Raw genomic sequence first — 15,664 nt, 5'->3', positions numbered from 1 at the left:
GGGGTTCTACATCGTCTTCCATAAAGCATTTCAAATGGTGGCATACCAATACTTGAATGGTAGCTGTTGTTATAAGAGAACTCTGTCAGGTGCAGATGATCATCCCAACTCCCACCAAAATCTAAAAAACAAGCACGTAGCATATCCTCAAGGGTTTGAATCGTCCTTTCAGACTGTCCATCTGTTTGAGGATGATACGTCGTACCGATGTTCAATCTCGTTCCCATAGCTTCATGGAACTTCTTCCAAAATCTCGAAGTAAACCGCGTATTTCTATCAGACACGATCGATAACGGTACACCATGCTTAGATACAACCTCTTTGATGAACAAACTTGCTAACGTTTCTGACGAGATAGCCTCTCGTATAGGCAGAAAGTGAGCACTTTTGGTCAAACGGTCGACAATCACCCAGATGGTATCATGATGCTTAGCTGTATGAGGTAGCTTGGTTATGAAATCCATGGTGATGTGTTCCCATTTCCATTCAGGTATTTCAAGTGGTTGCATCTTCCCATAAGGCTTCCGATGTTCAGCTTTGACTTGTAAACAAGTTAAGCACTTACTAACATAATCCACCACATCATTTTTCATTCCTGGCCACCAGTAATCTCTTTTCAAATCTTGGTACATTTTCGTAGCTCCAGGATGAATCGAGTATCTTGACTTATGAGCTTCATCTAAGATTCGATCTCTAAGATCACCATGGCGTGGGATCCACGTGCGGTCAAACCTAGTCTTAACACCATGAGTGTTTTCCATCAACTCATCTTGCTGGCCGTAAATTCTTTCTTTCTTCACTAACCCTTCATCTACTAACACCTCCGACTGCGCTTTGACGATTTCTTCAAAAAGACCTGAATTCATAATCAGCTGGTATGACTTCACTGTTGCAAGGACTTCCTTATTCTTACGGCTTAGCGCGTCAGCGACCGCATTAGCTTTACAAGGATAGTACTTGATGTCGCAGTCGCAATCCTTTATCAACTCCAAACATCTTCTTCTCTGACTCATATTCAGTTCCTTCTGCTCGAAGAAGTACTTCAAACTCTTAGGATCGGTGTAAATAGTGCATTTAGTAACGTTAAGTAGTGCCTTCAGATCTTAAGAGCATGCACTACAGCTTTTAGCTCTAAATCGTGCGTCAGATAAGTACTCTCGTGGACTTTCAACTGTCTGGACGCGTAAGCTATTACTCTCCCTCGTTGCATCAACACGCAACCTAACCCCCGATACGAAGCATCGGTACAAACAACCAAATCCTCGTCACCTTCGGGTAAAGCAAGGATTGCAGCCTGCGTGAGTCTCTCTTTAATTCCTCAAAATCTTCTTCTTGGAACTTTCCCCAACTGAATACTACCGACTTTCGGGTCATACCAATCAACGGTGCGGCTATCTTGGAGAAACCTTCGATGAATCTCCTATAGTAGCCAGCTAACCCTAAGAAATTTCGTATATCAGTCGGATTCTATGGAGTCTTCCAATTTGTTATCGCCTCGATCTTAGCTGGGTCCACGGTAATCCCTTCAGGATTTATCACGTGACCTAGAAATTGCACTTCTCGTAACCAGAACGCGCATTTCGAAAACTTAGCATATAACTTTTCTTCTTTCAGAGTCTCCAATACCTCTCTCAAATGCTTAGCATGATCAGTTTCGTTCTTTGAATAGATCAGTATGTCATCAATAAAGACGATTACCGATTTATCCACATTGGCCGACACACCCTATTCATCATGTCCATAAATGCTACGGGAGCATTCGTTAGACCGAATGACATTACGAGGAACTCGTAGTGTCCATACTGCGTCCGAAACGCTGTCTTAGGGATATCTGCCTCTTTCACTATTAGCTGATGATAGCCTGATCTGAAATCTATTCGTGAGAACCAATTTGAACCTTGCAGTTGGTCAAACAGATCATCAATCATTGGAAAAAGATATCTATTTTTTACCGTAAGCTTATTCAACTCACGATAGTCTGTGCTCATTCTCATACTTCCATCATTCTCCTCCTGACCTTGCAGTCACCGAGTGGTGTTCATGTGTTTTAGCTATTAAGGTAGCTTGTTCATGAGGCCCTCGATGTACCAAGTCTCGTCTCGTCTTTCCAAGGGGCATCGTTTCGTACTATTTAATACTATTGTTTACAACGACATTTTATCATAACATCAATAATCATTCATAACCAAGATCAATATATTACACGTCATTAATAAGCATAAGTTTTAAACCTTACCACAAAACAAGTTCTTAGGCAATCATACATAAAACGAAATAAAACTATTACGTAAGCAATTATTCTTTCATTGAGCGCTCCCCTCTGCAGTTTTCCTCGGCCTATGATCCTACCCCTTTCGCGCCTCCCGCCTCCGTTCCCTTGCACTCCCTTGCCATGTGATCTGTTTTACCGCATTTGAAGCATTTTGGGCGATCAGGACATTCTCGAGAGTAATGTCCACTCTTTCCGCACCGATAGCACCTGTCCGACCCAGTCCTGCATTCTCCCATGTGCATTTTCCCGCACGCTTTGCATGTTTCCTTGTCCGCAATCTTGGTGTCTTCTTCCCCGCATACTCCACGACATCTGCAGACCGTTTGGTTCCCTTCGCTCCTCCCTTATTACCATCACCTTTCTTACCGTCTTCCCCTGCCCTCTCAGTGGTCCTTGCATGGCTCTCAGCAGACTTTCCAGTATGTAATTTATTCACTATAGCAGCTACAGGTTGAGCAATTGCGGCTTGAACAACATGATCTAGTTGATACCCTTCATTGTTCCTTGGTCCTCGCGGAGTTTCACTCCTCTCCTCTTTCGTGTTAGTAACTGGTTCTTCAGAAGGTTCCCGGGTAATTCGTGGCCTACCTTGACGTCCCGTGTGACCTCCTTGACCAACAACCCTTCTTGCTCCAGCCATACGTATTTTATAAGGGAACACAAACGTCATCATTTAAGGAACTGATTTGTACAAGGATAGTAAGGCTAACAGGTAATAACAGTGACCAGCTGTGATTAGCTGATCACGTTACTTTCCGTGTTGGTTCTACTTTCAAACAGTCAATCAATCAAAGAAATCAATTTATCTTATCCCTACATTCACATATCCTTTCTTTAGAAATTAAGCTAATATTAACATCTATTATCTAACCATACGCCTTACCTTTACTGAGCTTGCTTGAGTGACACATGGCTATCTTAAACTGGCATCTTCTTTCTTTTCTTACTCAAATCCCATTCTCTGTTCGAGTCTAAGCATGTAGGATGCTTAAATCTCTCGAACTTTGCTCTGATACCAACTTGTAAGGCCCCATTACCGGTGCCCTACATTTGGACGTTGGATTTACTCATAAACACAGTTCTAAATATCAGAGTTACTTAAACTTTCACAGAATATTAAATAGTCAACCATTCGCTACAATCATCCATAATTTGTCTTTTTAAAACATAATGTAAATAATTTATTAAACATCATGACAATTCTTCAGATGTCAGCCTTGTCAAGTCCTGCCATGTGTCCCCTCAGACTAGCTGCTATAGTCTATTCACCTGCATGCATACTAAAAGTCAGCTACGCTGAGTGAGTTCTAGTTAATCAAACATCATACAATGCATTCATATACTTATTTATAGGTATTCGAAGATACATTATACTTGCTTATCTTGTCATCTTTCCTTTATATATAGTATATATCTTTATTCTTTCTTTCTTTCTTTCATATTTTAACCTTCCTTTATATATATACTTATATATTTTAAAGAGCCTTTCGCCCTATAACCTCACAGAAATTATTAGGGTCTGCCACCCTTAAAGAGCCTTTCGCCCTATAACCTCACATATATTATTAGGGTCTGCCACCCTTAAAGAGCCTCTCGCCCTAGGGCTGGCATATCGTGTATACCCGTACACGATAAGACACAAACACGATAATACACGAACACGAAATGGGTATACCTGTACACGACACGAAAACTTATCGTGTACCTGTAACCCAAATACGAACACGAACCTGTTAATACCTGATATACATGATAATACACGATAGTACACAATAATAGCTGTTTAGAAACACATATTTAACAACCTTTTAGCGAAACAAAAGTCAACGAAAGTTCATAAAAGTCTTAAAATAAAAAGTAAATCCATGCTCCTTAACAATTTTAAGACAAAAACATATAGAATTCTAATCAAAACATATATTGAAAACAATATCAAGTTCCAAATTTCCAAGTTCCAATTGGTCTTTCTTCTCAAATCTTCAATTCCAAACAATCAAACCTACACACAAAATAAGTATAGTCAATTAGTCATATTAATCATGGACAACTGGACATTTCATATAGTTTTTATCAAGTAACATTATTAGAAAGTTGTAGAGTGAGGTACCTTAGGATTGTTCATTGTTTTTAACAAAAGTTCAAAACCAAATATGCTTCATCTCATCTACTGTCCAAACACACTTCCATCATAACCAAACATTTACTTTTCATAAACTCAGCAAGTCCCAACCATTCTTCATAACTAAAAAACTGCCATTCTTCATACTACTTTTCATATCATCACATTGGCCACCGTATACAACAAACAATACAAACTGACAAACTGACCGAGTGACCGTATACAACAAACAATACTACTTTTTTAAATCAAACTCTTTGAGACATAACAATAATATGAATTAATTGCAATAAAACAAAACTTACCAAGTATTAATGTTAGGCTGAAGAGGCGAGAGGTTTATGGCTGAAGTATGAAGAGAGTAAGGCCGGAGAGAGATACGCTGGCACCGGTGATGGCCGGAGAGATATATGCCGGCGACAAATGGTATGGCCGGTGGCGGGTGGGAGGGTGGATGATGAGCGTTCGTCGGCTGATGAGTGAATGAGTGATGATAAGAATTTAGGGTTAGGGAAAATGGATAATGAGTTATAATAGAACTATATATATTTAATATATATATATATATATATATATATTTAATTTTAAAAATAATCAGGTATTAGCATGTACCTAACAGGTAAACATGTATTATACATGTTTAGACTTGGAAATTAACAGGGAATTTCGTGTCTACCTGTTTAGTACACGAAACCTGTTAAGACCTTACCCGTTACCTGTTAAATTCGTGTTGGTACGTGTCGTGTATTCGTGTCTCGTGTATAACTTTCCAGCCCTATCTCGCCCTATAACCTCACAGATATTATTAGGGTCCGCCACCCTTAAAGAGCCTCTCGCCCTATAACCTCACATATTAGGGTCTGCCACCCTTTACCGTCAATTTCTTCATATCATACTTTCCTTTTCTTTTTATAGATCTTATATAATTTCTTACATACTCATCAATCTATAACATACATACATCATACATACTACATATATAAACAATCACATCTTTAAACTATTTCTCAACAGTGCATGCAATATCCGAAGATCGTTCACGTACCGTCAACCATTCATTAATAATCTTCGCATATATCATAATAGGCATACACTTACCACTTAAGCTAAGTGTATTAACTAATCACATCGAGTATGCACACAGCCCCGAAAACATAACAAGGAATGGGGCTAGAAACTCACCTGGATCCTGTTGCATTCTACGTTTATAGTTATTCCCTTCTTTAACTGAGCCTGGTTAACTATTAAATATATATATATTTGTTAATTAACCATATAACTAATTAAGTTGGTATTTTAGTTAACCAACGTATTTTCTAAGTTGGGCTGGTTTGTTGAGCTTAAGATAATGGGCTAGTTGTTTTAGATTAGATATGGGCTTAGCATCTTGTGGACTTAGTTAAGTCAGGCCCAACTGTCCATTAACGCATCTGGGCCAGCTGGACTTAGGCCCAAAACCCAACTGAGAATTGATCAGCCGAGAACCCTTTGGCAGAGAACTCGTGACCGAGAACACTTTGGTCGACCGAGAACTCCTAGCTTTGACCGAGAACCCCAAGTTTGACCGAGAACTCCCAGCTTTGACCGAGAACTCCCAGCCTTGACCGAGAACCCTCAGGTCAGATGCTATCAGCTCATTTTTTTTCTATCTTTTTGTTTCTTCCCTTAGCCTAGTAGGTTGCTGTTGGCCCATATCACGAATTTTAACCTCCTAAACGTTTAACACCCATTAATCCCACGGCTTCAAGATCTAACCCGTTTTAGGTCTAAAGCTTAAAGCTTTATTGGTTTTAAACCCATTTTAGCTAGATCCTTACCTAATGAATAGATTAAGTCCACTTTTATCATCAAGTTTGCAACTTTAAGAAACATCTAGACCCGATCTACTCTAGGGTTAAGTTTTATAACAAACCGTTCATAAAAACGTAAACTTTAAAGGTTAAAGGCATACCTTTATGTCTTCGGTGTGGTCGCGGTTAGCTTGGTTATGAGCTTGGTTCGCGTAACTAGCTTGAATATCGAGGATGAATCAAGGATCTTGGCTCGTTTGATCTTGGATCTCACTTTCTCTCTTGCGGCCGATTTTGGAAATGTTTGTGTGTGTTTTTATGGTGTAGAGAGAATAAGATGGATAAGATGGATGGAAATGGAAAGAATTAGGGTTTAAGGGGTATTTTTACTCCCTTAAGTCCATAGACCTAAGGCCCATCTTTTCTTTTTGGTCCATAATTAACTTCATTTAATTAGCCTACTTTTCTTTCCATCTTTGTTATTTTATTATTTATTTACTAACTCGAGTAAACTTGTTCTTCATACGAAATAATATATAAATTATTATTTGAAATTTTAGGATGTTACACATTTCTCATATATAGTGAGAATATATTTATTGTATTTGTGAGTGGTTGTAAACAGACCCGGCTTCGAGAAGGCAAAAAATATTTTGGGCCTCAAGTAAAATGAGTATTTTGTTATTTTTAAACAATTTAATTTATAAATGGGCATACTTAGTTATGATTTAGGTTGTGTAAAAAACTTTTGTATAAAAAATAGGCTTAAACATGTCTCAAAAACATGTGTGAGACTAGAACCCATAACATTTTGGTTGGGAGTCATACCCCTTTGTCACTAAGCCAAACTAGTTGTCATATAATTAAGTTTAAACATTAAATATACATATCGTTTTTCATAAAAAAACAAATAATTTTTTATTAAAAAAATCGGGCCTAACGGGGTGTCGGCCAGGGGTTGTCGACCACCCAGCCCTGGTTGTAAATATAAAGAAAGTAAACGAAATATCATTTTTAAACGTTTATAACTTATTTTATTAAGGGTTGAGCTGTTCTATAAATGCCAACAAAAATGAAACGTGTGAGAAACCATAATTAATTGACATGTGTCAAGTATGGATTAAAGGAAAATGGTATAAAAGTAATAATACACATTTTCTCGCTCCTCATGAAAGTCACATGTTAATTACCTAATCATTTTCTAACGTCTATAACTGTTTCAAATGATATTTTTTTTAAAATCAAATTCACCATAATAACAAGCATTTTTTTATCTTTAATATGAGTATAATTTTGTTACATAAAAATTAAAAAAAAATATTTATGTCATTGTGTCTTTTCTTACTATTGTGTCTTTCTGTTTGTCATTGTGTTTTTTTGTCATTATGTATTTCAACTGATCATTGTGTTTTTTTAAATACTAATAACATCATTGTGTAATAATATGTAAATATAATGAAAAATACAAACAAATTATCTAATACATAAACACAATGATGAATACATATTACACAATAACCTGAACGTAAAACACTATAATGAATACATGTAACACAATGGCCTGAAACTTAAGACATAATGGTAAATACATGTAAACCTTAAACGTAAAACACAATGGAATCTACATATTACACAATGACTTGAACGTAATACACAATGAACATAATACTATTTTTGTCAACTTATGTGAATTTAATGACTAAAACACAATGATAAGTAGAAAGACAAATGTTGAGCAATTGAAAAACACAATGACCATAATATATAACACAAGGACGGAAAAAAAGACGCAATGATTTAATCTTTGTTTTAATTTTTTATCTTTAATATGAGTAACAATTGAAAAACACAATGACCATAATATATAACACAGTGCATAGAAAAACTCAATTAAAAATACAATGGACAACCAAATAACACAATATAAAAAACTCCACTAACATTTTTTTTATTTTTATATAACAATATGATATTCATATTAAATATAAAAAACACTTATTATTATGGTAAAAAGAATTTCTAAAAAATGTCATATGAAAAGTTATAAACGTTTTAAAATGATAAAGAAATTGACATGTGCTTTCCATGTAGAGAGAAAAAGTCATCATAAGTGGGTAACTTTCATGCCCTTATCATCAATTTTTATTCTTGTCACGACTAAATAAGTTTCATGCCTCATAATCAACGACCGTGAGTGATTCATAAGGCCTTTAGTCGCGACGACTATTTTACCCGGTTTACATTCCATACACGAGTAGTTTATTAGTGGTTAACTCGTCGCGACTAGTTTAACATTTTAATCTACTCGTCGCGACTAAAGGACTTATGAATCACTCGTGGGCGTTGATTACGAGGCATGAAACTTATTTAGTCGTGACGAGTAAATGATTAATGAACGTACTCGTTACGGTTAGTTTAAGAACACGTGACAAGTTTAAAGACAAGTTTTAATTGGTTCTTATAGTTTTTTGAAAAAACTCAACTAAAAAACACATGATAAAAACTATATTCACGATAAAAATCTGATAATATAAACAAACACTCAAAAACACCCTCTAAAGTGCCTGATTATGAATGATCTTATTCATAAAGTAACCTAAAGAGTAGGGTTTATTTATTTAATAAAACCAACAAAAGTAAAAATAATACAAAAATAAATGAGCCATAATGAATTAAATCCAACACAACCACACATATACATATACATATACATATACATATACATATACATATACATACATTTCATACTGGACATACATATAACATTTTACATTTATATATATCCTACACACATAATAATTAAAACATTTATTAGGAAGTATGACAAGGATGTAACACTAGATACGTCCACAGACCACACATAATACAAAAAAATTCAAAAAAAAATTGTAACAAAAAAAATAAGAGGTACGTCGAGTATGATACTAGACACAGTGAACTCTAACATTTTGAGTACCCATGATAAATAAGAAAGACGGGCCGTATAAAATGTAAATACATCCATATCAGATATGTTTTAGATAATGCAAGTGTTTGATTAAGAACAAAACATATTCAATTACGTTCTTACATAATAAAAGCAATGAAGAAGAAAAATTCAGTGACAGTTTATACGGTTTGGTGTAAATTTGTACGAAGTAATTAATAAGGTTGACAATTTAGACATAATACACATATACATAGCACGAACTTGTAGGACTTTAACATATATCATGTATGGTCTTAACATGTTTCGTGTACTAAACAGGTAGACACAAATCAACTTGTTGATTTTCGTGTCTAAACAAGTAAAATACCCGTTTACCTGTTAAGTACGCGTTAGTACCAGATTAGATTTTTTATAACTAAAACTATATAATAATATAAAATGTTATATACCCTAAATAGTTAACCCTAAATTTTTTTATTAAACAATTGAACACGTGCACATCATTCCAATCCAACATCCAGGAGACGACGCACAACCCCTTCTCCGATTCTCACTCTCTAGATCTACGGTAATCCGGTGGTTTCCCTTCACATCTCTGGTAGTCGTAGCCCTTCGTTTCTCTCCACATCCTCAAATCCCGATTCTCCGGCAGTCCAGCCTCCTTGAAGTTGTGGCGACGTCACCGGCCACCGAACGGCCGAACCCTTCTAAACAGGTTGCTACAATATGTTTCTAAACAACTCTTATCGAGTCTTATCATGTATACCAGGTATACATGTTTCATATTCGTATACAAATATACACGATATGTCAGCCCTAGTAACTAAGATGTTACTTTTATAATTTCACAAAATAATTATTCTCTCTTTTTTTTTGCTTTTTTAAAGCAACCATTCTAGTATGACTTTTCTAAGTCACCATTATTCATATTCATTATTTTTTGGCAGTAGTAAATGGACTAATAATATACAATCTTTTCTATTTATATTCATAGGAGAAAACTTTCCTTCCTCACAATTAAATGGCCACCAATGTTCTTGAAAAATGCCATATCTCACCACCACCTAACACCATCGGCCAAAGATCATTGCCACTTACTTTCTTTGACCTTGCATGGCTACTTCTTCATCCGATTCATCAGCTTTTCTTCTACGATTTCCCTCATCCCAAATCCCATTTCGTCGAAACAATTATTCCGACACTCAAAACACTCATTGTCCATAACTCTTCAACACTTCTTCCCATTCGCAGGCAACTTAGTCCTCGTGTCTCCTGCTACAAAACAAGAAATCCGTCATGTTGAAAGGTGATTCAGTCGCCCTTACTTTCGCCAGTGGCCCTGTCCCTGTCCTTGTTTTTTTGCGTAACAATATAAATTTACCTGTTTTTTGCCCGAATTTTTTTAATATATTATATATAGTGTAAATCTATCAATTTTTGACTGAAAAATTGAGCCCAGTCCCCCTCTTTTATGATTTTTAATACATTTTGAGTACCCGGTCCGTGTCCATACCCCTAATGCGTGAGAACCGGATGGAATCCGTAAACTCTCGCCCCATGTTGGGTTTGACCCCGGTATTAAAGCCCTAATTCGCCCCTACACCCAGATGTTATTCGAACTAGTCAGGTGAGAATCGAACATGTGTCTCCACTTAAAGAGGGCATGCCTATTGTCACTAGAGCAACTTCTCAGGTTCCGTCCTAGTGTTAAATATTTTGTCCTTATAAAACTTACACTTACCGTACTTCTTGTACAACCTTAATTAATTGATTAAAAGAACAATATTGTATTTGTGGGGAAAATATGGTTATCTTATTAGATGTAGTGTAGCAATAAGCCAATGTGCTAAGTAGAGTTCGTAAATAATATTATTGAAAATTGCTAATTTTTAATTTTAATTTTATATACTAGAATACACGAAATCCGTCACGTTGAAGGTGATTCAGTCGCTCTTACTTTCGCAGAAAGCAATCTTGACTTCAATGATCTCAAATCCAACCACCCCCGCGATTGTAACAAGTTTCACACTTTGGTACCGTTACTCGTAACTCCATTTAAAGAATCTAATCTCATCAAAATCCCGGTTTTTTCTATTCAAGTTACCATATTTCCAAACTCTGGCATCACCATCGGGCTCACAAACCATCACTCGCTTTGTGATGCAAAAACAAGGTATGATTTCTTGATGGCTTGGACTTCGATAAACAAACACGGAACAGATGAGTTGTTTTTAGCTAGTGGATCACTTCCGTTTTACGATAGGGTTATAGAATACCCTAGCTTATTGGATGACATAATGTTAAGTTTACCACCAATACAAACTCTTGATGAAAGTTATAGAACACCTCAACTTGATCCCCAAATCGATAAAGTTCGACACACATTAGTTTTGACTCGGACACAGATTAATATGCTAAAGAAATGGTTGTTGGTTCAACTTCCTACATTGGAACATGTATCCTCATTTTCTGTAGCTTGTGGTTTTGTATGGAGTTGTATAGCGAAATCGCGTGTTCAAGTTGAAGGATCGAAGGGTGAGTATGAAGTGGAACGGTTCGGATGTGCTGCTGATTGGAGGGCTCGTTTGGATCCGCCGGTTCCGCATACTTATTTTGGTAATTGTGTAGGGATGTGTTTGGGGGCAACCAAAACAACATTAATAACAGGAAGCAAAGGGTTTTCGACCGCGGTTGAGTTAATTGGGACAGCTATAAGGGAGGGTGTAAATAGTAAACAAGGGGTGTTTAAAGATGCCGAAACATGGTTGGAAAAGGTGTTGCTACCAGTCCCATCAATTGGTGTGGCAGGAACACCACGGCTTAATGTTTATGACGTGGATTTCGGGTGGGGAAAGCGGGAAAAGTATGAGACTATATCTCTAGATTTCAACGTTTCGATATCTGTTAATGCAGGAAAAGAGTCATCGGATGATATTGAAATTGGTTTGTGCCTTCCCGCGAAACAAATGGATATTTTTGTTACTCTATCTAGAGACGAACTAGAGAGCATGTTGTCCTAGCACGTTTGATGTATAAATCTGTAATGCTATTACTTGTGTATTTGATTATCTTACTAATAATTTGTTGGGTTTCAAAATAATGTATTATTTTGAAAAAGAGAGAGAAGTATTCCGTTATTTTGTTTATATTTTGAACTTCTTAGATGATTCTTAAGGCCTTGCATAAACATATATATATATATATATTTATTTATCCAAATTATTTTGTTATTTTGTTTATATTCCGTTAACTATGTTAATTTATCCAAATTTACTAATCAACAAAAATTTCTCTATCTAATACACTTATAACTACTCTATATAATATAGAGAATGCTCTAACTATTGTCTGACGTACTTTTAAATTTTTATATTTATAATTTTCTTTAAATCTATATATAAATTAAACTCGTAAGCAATATAATTTAATTAGGAATAACTTTTTAATAAACTAACGGTAAACCTGATACCAGACATAAATGAATAACCATGATTTTACAATTGAGAGATTTTATCTTAGAAAATTTTATTCTTAAAAAAAAACTATACAAGGTGTTTTCACAATCTCATGGTGATAAGTTATATGGGCATATAATGTGGGCATAAATATAAGATCTAATAAGCTAGTTTGATGCAGTTTTGACATAATATTTCATTCAAACGATTCAAACCAAATGATTCGGTTAACAAGCTTAAAGCTTATAATTTTTTTATTTAAAACAATCAACTGGCTAAACAAAAGACCTGACAAGTTCATAAATAAAAAATAAATATTTGGGTCAGGCCAAGTTAATGGGTCAGATTCTCTTGCATCATAGTTACTCTTTTAATGAGTTAGGCCTTGTAATTTGTAAACCCAATCAATCAAGACCAGCTCACAGACCATGGTTTATGTGAATATATGACGTCTTAAATAATAAATTTGGATAACATGTTTTGTGGCTCGTAACTCGTTCGTTAACTCATACAAATTAACTTGTTAAAATCTCAATTTGGGTTTGTACAAACATTGTGAGCCAGCTTCGTACCTGAGGTATCTTGCTTGTGTAAAAAATGGGTTGATATGACCCCGAGCTGACTTTGGCTCGTGTAAGTTGTTTTTTTTTTGTATATTGTTGTTTGATATTATACCTTTTAGTTCTTGTTAAATTTGATATTCTTGTTAATATGTTAGTTAAGGTAATGCTATAAGAAAACGTACACTCGTTTCGTCACGTGCTTTGTTTCTCGCCTGCTTGTAATACAGTCAAGTTGGTTCAAAACATATCATTAACGAGCCCAAGTTGAATTCGGCACAACTTGAATGCCTTGTTCACAGTTAAAAAAATACCTTCTTATTCATCGGTCTCGATAATTTTATCTTAATGGAGAATAAAAAATTTAACTTTAAGTTTCAATTACTTATTAAATTTAGCATTAGGATTATATGAAAATTTATCGATTTCAGAAATACTAAACTACTAATTACAAAATGTAAAGCTGTAAATTTATGATTGTTACTAAGAATGTAAATGAGTAGAACCATTTGTGAGTTACTAGATATTGACTTTCTTAATACTAAATTTGAGCCAAGCTTGAATCAGACTGAGCCAAGCTCAAGCTTTAGATATATAATTTGTAGTGAGCCAAGCTTGAGCTCAAGCTCTGCTAAGTTAATGGATTCGAGCTCAAGATCCACTCGGCTCGTTTTGACCCTTAGTTGTCATATCAAAAGAGACTGGACCAGGCTGAACTTCGTTTTCTTGATTTGGTCCGAGTTACTAGGCTGAAATTCGTTTTGGGCCAAGTATCCATTGGGCTGAATGCCGATTACTGGTTACATACGATGTCAAATAATATACTTATTCTTCCAGATTCTATGCATCGCTATATCACTACCATTGATAGTTTTTTTCTTTATTTTTTTTTTAAATCCAGAAGATCGAGCGTTGAAAAATTTATTTATCAAAGCAGTGTTCATTGAAAAACATTTGCCAAGATGGTGGTGTTGACTAGTATTTTTTTTATTATTATAAAAAAAACCTCTGTTATCTGCCGTTCAAAAAAATATTGAAGATATATATGTGTCAATATTAGGTTACATTAGTCTTCATGATTATTACCGTTGTATGATTGAGCTACAAAACTACGATTTTTAAAGACGCAACAATACAATAAATGTGCATCGATCAATAATTTTATTTATCTTGGCCTGGAAATCTCATAATCATCATTCTTGTTGTCCTTATATATGATGCTTTACGCCTCCGTTAACTCAATGACTTCAACTTCAAACGTTACTAATGATCTTTGTGCCTAATGTTATATGTCACTCGGATATTAGTTGAAAACATGCACATGTGCCACTAGGTTGAATACGAGTACACGACATTAATATTTTGAGACATATTTATTAAAGTTCGTGTTATAGATTAGATTTAGGTGGTCGAGGACGAGGTGTGACCACAAGAAGAGGGAATGTCACCTTAGTGTTTGGGTACACGTTCTAATCATATAAGAAGCAAACGAAAAAGCTTATAAAGGACCACATTTTTGTCTCAAACACCTACATTGTGTGAATACAAGAAAGATGCCTTGAGTTATCTACTGGCATTGGGAATGTTCATGGTCCTGTTCGAGCTATTTTGACTGGATTCAAGGCCGACGTGGAAACTATGATTTTGGAGAAGTTAAACCAAACCAGCTGGATTAGCCAAAGCAGTTTGATTTTGGCAGTTAGGACTGTTTTTACATGGAATCGTACAATTAGATCTTCAAAAGTTCAGTAAATTATAGGGTCAACCGAATGTTTTACCTTTAGTGTAAAATGATTTAAAAAAAAAAGTTATAAAAGCACATCGCATAAGTTATATTTATAACTTATAAAGCATTATGGAAAACTATTGTTATGTGTATTATATTCATATACGTGCAAAAAGTATACATATTTTTTGTTACTTTTGTTTTAATTGCAGGTATATAAATTCAAAAGTATTTTTTTTCTTAGTTTTTTAAATATATCTGCTGGATCGGTTTACCTGGCCTGGCCGTTTCCAAACCGTAAATCTAACGGTAAATTTAGCTTGGTTTTAACTATTTCATCGGTTTTAACGTTTTTTCAACATCCCTACAGTTTCCCGTTAACACAAGAATAACAAAAGTTTTCTTTCTCTTATATGATGTTTTTGTGTTTAAAGAGTAATTAAAGAATACTTTGGTATTTTCAAATATGTTAAATTTATAGAAGTTTCGTTACATTTTTTTCTTTCATACACAACCTTACTTTTAACATTTTAACCCTTTTATCCTTAAAAATCCTACACTTTTGTCCGACGGTTTCTTTTTATTTTTCCTTTTATGGAAAGGCCACAAACTTATATTTTACCTACCATACTAGTGTTTTTAACGACATAGAATTTCACGTGTAAACCTACTATTTAGGATTTATGTCTAAGGTCGACTTCTCAACTGCTATGAGACCGTACCTCCTTGATGCGCGGGAACCGGATTGAATCCGTAAACACTCGCCCCCTGTTGGGTTCGAACACAAGATTAAATCCCTAATTCGTCTCTTCA

The 15,664-nt window shown here is 35.2% G+C and overlaps 1 pseudogene across 1 annotated transcript; it reads left to right on the top strand.

Moving 5' to 3' along the window:
• Positions 1 to 10,114: 10,114 nt before the first annotated feature.
• On the top strand, positions 10,115 to 12,219 carry LOC143624463 (malonyl-coenzyme A:anthocyanin 3-O-glucoside-6''-O-malonyltransferase-like; annotated as a pseudogene). Its single transcript, XR_013152117.1, has 2 exons — positions 10,115 to 10,416; positions 11,023 to 12,219. The product of XR_013152117.1 is annotated as a malonyl-coenzyme A:anthocyanin 3-O-glucoside-6''-O-malonyltransferase-like (transcript).
• The last annotated feature ends 3,445 nt before the right edge of the window (positions 12,220 to 15,664 follow it).

Source organism: Bidens hawaiensis, unplaced genomic scaffold (genome assembly GCF_021521415.1).
Source record: "Bidens hawaiensis isolate Kalapana, Puna unplaced genomic scaffold, B.hawaiensis_p1.1 tig00003781_1, whole genome shotgun sequence".
In the NCBI taxonomy this organism is placed as follows: Eukaryota; Viridiplantae; Streptophyta; class Magnoliopsida; order Asterales; family Asteraceae; genus Bidens; species Bidens hawaiensis.
Note: the sequence above shows the minus strand (reverse complement) of the source record. Positions and strands in the feature narration are given on the sequence as shown.